This window comes from Silene latifolia, chromosome X, assembly GCF_048544455.1.
Source record: "Silene latifolia isolate original U9 population chromosome X, ASM4854445v1, whole genome shotgun sequence".
NCBI lineage: Eukaryota > Viridiplantae > Streptophyta > Magnoliopsida > Caryophyllales > Caryophyllaceae > Silene > Silene latifolia.
The window spans coordinates 337,411,882-337,419,097 of NC_133537.1; the positions used below are offsets into that span (position 1 = coordinate 337,411,882).

Below are 7,216 nucleotides of genomic sequence, written 5' to 3' on the forward strand. Positions count from 1 at the left end.
TTAAGGAAAAAAAATTATGTGATATGATATGAATATGTCAATTACGTTATGTGAATATGTGAGGAAAAATAAAATAAATAACAAAATATATCAAATATAATCTCAATTTGTAGAGAAATAAAAATTATGAATAATAATATATTTTTTTATTATTTTCTAACTTATTAAATTTATAATTTATTTATTATAAGAAAAAAATTAAGAAAAGGGAGTACCATGCACCATACTCCTAGGTGCATGGTATAATTTACCATATAGGGATTAGGAGTGGCATTATAAATAACCGCGCGGGGGAATTATTTATTCTCAAAATACATACAAACACACAAATCGTTTGCTGTTTTTCTACGCATCGTCTCAAACCCTAATTATCTGGTAACATCTCTCTCTTTCTTCCGTCGCCATTTTATATTATTTCGGTTGAATTAATTGAATTGTTTCTAGTTATATTGATTATTTGATTGATTAATAATGAATTAATTTTTACTTTTTGTTTTCGATTTAATGTTGTGTGCTTTGAATGATTATTTTGGGGTTTTGGATTAATTTTTCGATGATTTTATTTTTTGATATTTACTGAGTGTTTTTGTTGATTATTGTATCCGGTAATTTTTCTCGTATGTGGTTAGGACTTAAGGTTTTGGTTGATCGTTGGGTGAAACTCTTTTGATCGTTTATACGAGTAATTTCTATTTACCCTCTAATTTTACTCCCCCACAACCTCAGCTAATTAGTTTCTGATTAATTAATTTTTACTTTTATTTTTTATTTTTTCTTTTTTCCGATTTAAGTTTGATTAATCTTCATCAACAATTTTTTTTTCTTGTTGTTTCAACTTTAGCTGCTTTATTCGATGTTGGCTTCTCATGGTTTAATCTGTCAATCAACCATTTTTCTGGTTACTTTGGTTTGATTTATATCTATTTATTTGAACAACAAGTCTTGCTATAGACGGATGACGGATATATCCGTCTATAGCAAGAGACGGGTCAGATACCCTTAAAGTGGTGACATTTTTGGGCCCACCACGCAAGTTCTTGTTTGTCTTATGCGTAATGTGGTATGCTATTTTGTGTTATTTGAATTAAGTTGTATTCTGGTTTGTATGAATGCAGGACAAAGCAGCTGTTGATCTCAATGGGACTCCCTCTCTCAGAATGCCTTTTAATTGGTCTTCTAGCATATCAAACTGCTGACTTTATTGAGTGAGTGTTTTCTCTGTGTTTACGGTTCCAAGTAATACTCGTATTTAGGCTTTTCAACTCATTAGCTAAGCTAAGCTTTTTCATTTGCAGAGAAAAAGTCTTTCCGTCTATTGTGAAGCTAATCGAAGGGAAGCCCTCCAATTCTGAGAAGGAGGAGGATGATAAATAGTACTAATACTGGGATGTAGTCGTTTCGGTTGTCTTGGTTTATTGTTGTCAATCAACTAACTATGTTGCTCGTTTGCTTAAAACTTGTGGTTGTTAAGTTGTTGTAAACTCTATCAAATTAGTTGTAAATTGTTAAGTTGTTTTAGGTTGTTGGTGTTTCGTGTCGTTTATGCCTTTCGGAATCAATTATGCCTTTCTGAATTTCTGATAACGCGGCCTGCCTTCCTGCACCTTGCAATTATTTATGGTTAATTTTAGATTATCGAACTTTTGTGTCACTTTCCTTATCAGCATCAGGAATGCACGAGTAACGAACGGTAACATTCGACATATTCCATCCCCAATCCCGCCTTCGCAACACTCTCATTTTGGGCCAACGGTTTACCGTTGCATAGTTTTCCTTAGTCACATCGGTGAGTTGTGAGTTGTGACCACACCATACTTGGTAACTGATAAGGTAGCTGAAAATTAGGAGCTGATAAGGTAACTGATTATATAAAAATGTGTTTGGTAAACTAGCTGAAAAGGTAGCTAATTTTGGTAAAATCGTAAAAGGATATGTAAATTATTTAATATTATAGAATAAAGGGTACAAAATGGAAAATAAGTCATTCAAGTACCTGATTTCTCAAATGCTACCTAAGGTAGCACTTTATTTCACGTACCTTATTTGAACAAATAAGCTACTTGGCAAACACTTGCAAAAAAATCAGGTAGCTGAAATTTTGGTCAAATAAGCTACTTTGGTCAAATAAGCCTTGATGGAAATAGCGGCAGTAGTTATTATTTCCTGGATGAAATGTTCGCGTTTTAATCAAGAACTAGTTCGGGTGCCCGCCCGTGAAACTCACGGGTTTTCTCCGGTTGGTGGCATTTGTAATCGTGGGGTTGCGTTCAGTAGTTTTTTTTTTTTTTTTTTTTTTTTTTTTTTTTTTTGTCGTAGCGGGTTGTTTTTTTAGTAGGTTGTGTCGTGCCGTCAAGTTTGTCTAGCATGCAAGTGAACCAAGACATTAATTAGAAGAAACAAAATAAAGATTCGGAGTATTGTATTCAAACATGAAGAACAATTCAATAATATTATAAGGGAGTAGAAGGACCTCAAAATATTTTGTTAATAGTGATAAAATGTATTAAAAGAACCGTTTTGATTTGTCCCCTTTATTGTTGTTGGTGGTTTTTGATGTGTTTTTTTTTTGGCGTCCTCATTGCGTTTTATGGTGATGTCTCCTGTGCTTTTGTGCGCTTGTTGGCGATACTTCCCTCCATCTTGATGTCTTTTTCACCTCTTCTAGGCCTGCAATTTTCAGTGTTTTTTTGTTACATCTGTATTTCCGAATGTGTTGCCTGCGTTTTTTGTGACATGTAAATATTCCGTCTTTTAAATTCTATATTTCTGGCATGGTGCGTGGTTTTCTGTTGTACCTTTTCTTTGCCTTTGTTCATCACGGTTTTGCTCTCTTCGTCTTCCTCTGATGTTATTGTTTTTGTCCTTTGAGTTCTCGTTCTAAACCAAATGCGGAAGCTACAAAGAGCTCACAATTTCCCCTCCCATGACCAATTTTTTCACAATATCTCAACTCGAGTCAGATAGTTGACCTTAAAGACTGCAGAAATTAATCAAAGCGCACTTAAAAATCCATTAAGCAATGTCGGACATTTTTGTAATGTACAAACAATGATGACAAAATCAGACTCGATATCAATAAACTTGGCGTTTACTTTTGTTGATACTAACTGGATGTTAATGTATGATTTTGTGTGTAGTAATAGTTGACCTTAAAGACTGCACATTTACACTCAAAAATCATGCTAGAAAACTGCACATTTACAGCCGCCAAGATCCTTATTAGCAGGCTGTTTAAAATTTGAGTTTTTATAAGCCGTATCATGTATGATGGCATACGGAGTACTAATTGACATACACGAAACACGGAAGGATCAATAATGGTGGTAATTGGTGGTGTAGTAGATATAGATGGGGCAACAATAATGGTGAATATGGGCAATCAATTGAGTTAGTCTTGCACATGGACAATTTCCTACTTTTTATAAAAGAAAAAAAGAGACCTCAAAAAAAAAAAAAAAGAAAAAAAAAAAAAAAAAAGAGAGAGAATCCGACTAAATATGGGGGTGGCATTATAAATAACCGGGCGGGGGAATTATTTATTCTCGCCATACACATACATACATACAACACACAACACACAACACACAAATCGTTTGCTGTTTTTCTACGCATCGTCTCAAACCCTAATTATCTGGTAACATCTCTCTCTTTCTTCCGTCGCCATTTTAAATTATTTCGGTTAAATTAATTGAATTGTTTCTAGTTATATTGATTATTTGATTGATTAATAATGAATTAATTGTTACTTTTGTTTTCGATTTAATGTTGTGTGCTTTGAATGATTATTTTGGGATTTTGAATTAATTTTTCGATGATTTTATTTTTTGATATTTACCGAGTGTTTTTGTTGATTATTGTATCCGGTAATTTTTCTCGTATGTTGTTAAGACTTAGGGTTTTGGTTGATCGTTGGGTGAAACTCTTTTGATTGTTTATACGAGTAATTTCTATTTACCCTCTAATTTTACTCCCCCACAACCTCAGCTAATTAGTTTCTGATTAATTAATTTTACTTTTATTTTTTTCTTTCAAATTTGGTGCTTTATTATGTTAGTTTAATTCAGCCCCATTTGTATTATACAATCGGTTGCATATACAACTTATTCAGTATTGTAGAGCTTTGTTACAAAGTTGTTGAGCTCTATTAACAAAATTATCGAGCTTTGTTACAAAGTTGTTGAGCTCTATTAACAAAATTATCGAGTTATGATACAAAATTGTTGAACTTAACAAAATAATTATTAAGCTCAATAACTTGTAAAATAACTCAACAACTTTGTATGAAAGCTCGATAACTTTGACGCGGTTGTACATAGCTATTATACAACTAGTTGTAAGATAGTATTTGTGCAATTATTTGTCCTAATAATATTGTATTTTGGCATGCATGGTTTCAGGATATGGAAACCTCTTTTGGCTCTTTCTTTTTTCCTCGCTTCAGGTTTTACTGTATCTGTGTAGCAGCAAGTCTTGCTGCTCGAGCTGCTGGGTTAGTATTTCTCCATCTATTTACCGTCAATAATAATTAGGCCAATTTGCATACTACTACCTATTATAATCAAGATTTTGCAAAATACTACATATTATTCCTTTTTCTTCAAATCAACTTTTTCTAAGTTGCTACCTGATACCTGTATTTAGGGCTTAACCATAATTAACCATTATTAGGCGACTTTCATTGATTTACCCCCTTTTTTAATTGAATTCCAATTAATCTACTCATTGTGCGTGTGGTTAGGTCAGGTTAGGTTATGGTGACGTGGTGGTGGTGGTTGATTCTTGTGGTGGTTCATTTTACCTCAATTAAGAACTAATTTAGGTATAAGGTAACAATTTGGGAGGATTAGTAACTTTCTAGGTAGTAATTTGAACAAAAAAGTATATATAGAATTTTGAAAATTTCTTGACTACAATAGGTAGGTAGTATTTTGTAATTTTTCCTAATAATAATAATAATAATAATACTCGCACATAATTAGCTAAGTGGTAATTTTGCTGAAAATTTGCAGAAACTGGAAGCGTCGAGAATCAAGTGGTAATTTTGCTGAACATTTTGTCATGGCTGGTAGAAAAAAACATGGCAGCGGCAGTATGTGAGGATTTAACTCGGGGTCATAAGACTCTAGTACTTCTGTTTGCTCGACTAATTGTACTTAGTTAAGTATTTAACTCGGTGTCTGGTATGCTTAATTAGACTTTCGGATGTAAATCTTATGTGGAAAAATCTTTTGTCAATCGATGAATGAATGATGATTAGAGTTAGATTATTGTGTTTTTGTGATTCTCAAATATGAGTCAGTAGTCAGATTGACAGGTTACGTTATTTGATCCAATTATGATTTAGAGGCTAATATAAGGGTGGTGTTCATTCATGGATGAATTTTATTCTTTTATGGACGTAAATTACTATTATACCCCTAAAATACAAAACATTTTAAAAAAACAGAAAAATAAAACATGCAGGGGAGCACTACTCGAACTGAATTGCGTGTGGTCATATTGGGGTTAAACAGGCTGTCACGCCGCACCTCCGTCTTACTCCCTTGCCTTACGCCGCATCTTGCTTACACCTCTACCTTACGCCGGTGACGGACGACATGCCTCACCCCAACGCTGGCGACGCCTTATAACAAACCCTAATATATAAGAATTAGCTTCCATAGTTGTCTAATTTGATGCATTCCATTAATCGTGTGAGGAAGAGAATTAGAGAGTTTTCTCTGTCTCTCTATGCAAGGGCATACCGTGGAAGAAAAATGAAAAAAATACATGAAAGAGTAAAACCCGTTGATGAATGAGCAACTACGTAATATAAATCACATTTGATTCCGTCAACTACAAAAGAAGAAGAATCAGATGTACATATACATGTAGAGTAACGCAGGCTAAGTCTTACATTAGCTTTATGTTTTCTTTGAAGTTTCCCCGTTAGCATAGAGAGACATGTATTTGCGTTGACATTTGCTCAGATTATCGGGTTTTGTTCAGATTCACCACGCTGAACACAAACAGATTCACCACGCTAAGACCAGCCAGGAGATAGAGTTGACATTTGTTCAGATTATCGGGTTTTCCAGAACCAGTATTCACGGATGTCACACCACGCTAAGACCAGCCAGGAGATAGAGTTGACATTTGACCTGCCTGATGAAGGTCAAGAAAAACCGAGTTCCCTTGCCACCTGAGTTATACTTCTATTTGTGTATATTAACTAACTAGTTGGAAAGCCCGTGCGACGCACGGGGCTCCTATTAGGATTATCTGTAAAAATATATTTTAAGTTAACAAAAAAGTCCAACTATGTTGAATCATTGATGAAAAAAAATTCATGGTTGGTATAATTGATTGATGAATTATTAGTGTTTTTACCGTAAAAATTTGACATTCAATAATACTTATAACATCAAGTGATTTAGTTATAATATGTACTTTGCTTTTTCATTGTCGCAAGCACAACTGGTTTTTAAATCAATAAAATACGCTCTCTCTGTAAACATGGTGAGGCTCACCAAAATGAATCATTAATAACGGAGACAGACCTTTATAAGAGTTGTAAATTATTAACCTACAACAACTACGTAAAACTGAATGATGTTACGTAAAACAATAATTATCATTTATATATAGTGTGTTCAAAGAAAATGTTCGATCCCTTAAACATAATTATACCTTGATTATATATCTACAATTAAGAGTATTTGCTCCTTAATTTCTCGCAACATCAAATCCAATAGAATTATTAATCTCTAAACAACAATCAAAAATATCTATGATTCTATTGCATAGAATGCACGGGGCAATACCATTTATTAGTGTTGAGTTTGTGCCTTGATTCTGTTAGTCGCCGTTACGAACAACTATGCGGGGGTCTCGGCCCCGGTCAGCGAGTCTCGGTCCAGGGACGCAACGTAGTCCCCGATGGGGGTTCGGGGGCAACGCCCCCCGAAAGTTAAGCGGTATCCGTATCTGTTATTGGGGTAGGTTTGTTTTGGACGTTATTAGTTATTAGGTCATTCTGTATTAGGTCTTAGATATAAACTCTCTAAGCCTCTACCTAGCAGTCGTGCTTATCATACCGTCTGAATCTGTAATCTGAAAACTCCTCACATATCAATAAAATTCTCTCCCTTCTGCCTTGTGGACGTAGCTAACACACCGTTAGTGAACCACGTAAATCTATGCGTTTGTCTTTTATTGTTCTTTATTTGTTCTTTCT

General features: G+C 34.2%; 2 long non-coding RNA genes across 2 annotated transcripts; both read left to right on the forward strand.

The window, feature by feature from the left end:
* Positions 1-287: 287 nt before the first annotated feature.
* On the forward strand, positions 288-1,518 carry LOC141622545 (uncharacterized). Its single transcript, XR_012533005.1, has 3 exons — positions 288-375; positions 1,116-1,205; positions 1,296-1,518. It is a non-coding gene; the product is annotated as an uncharacterized LOC141622545 (long non-coding RNA).
* A 2,011-nt stretch (positions 1,519-3,529) lies between these two features.
* LOC141622546 (uncharacterized) lies at positions 3,530-5,262 on the forward strand. Its single transcript, XR_012533007.1, has 3 exons — positions 3,530-3,634; positions 4,398-4,489; positions 5,010-5,262. It is a non-coding gene; the product is annotated as an uncharacterized LOC141622546 (long non-coding RNA).
* Positions 5,263-7,216: the final 1,954 nt, after the last annotated feature.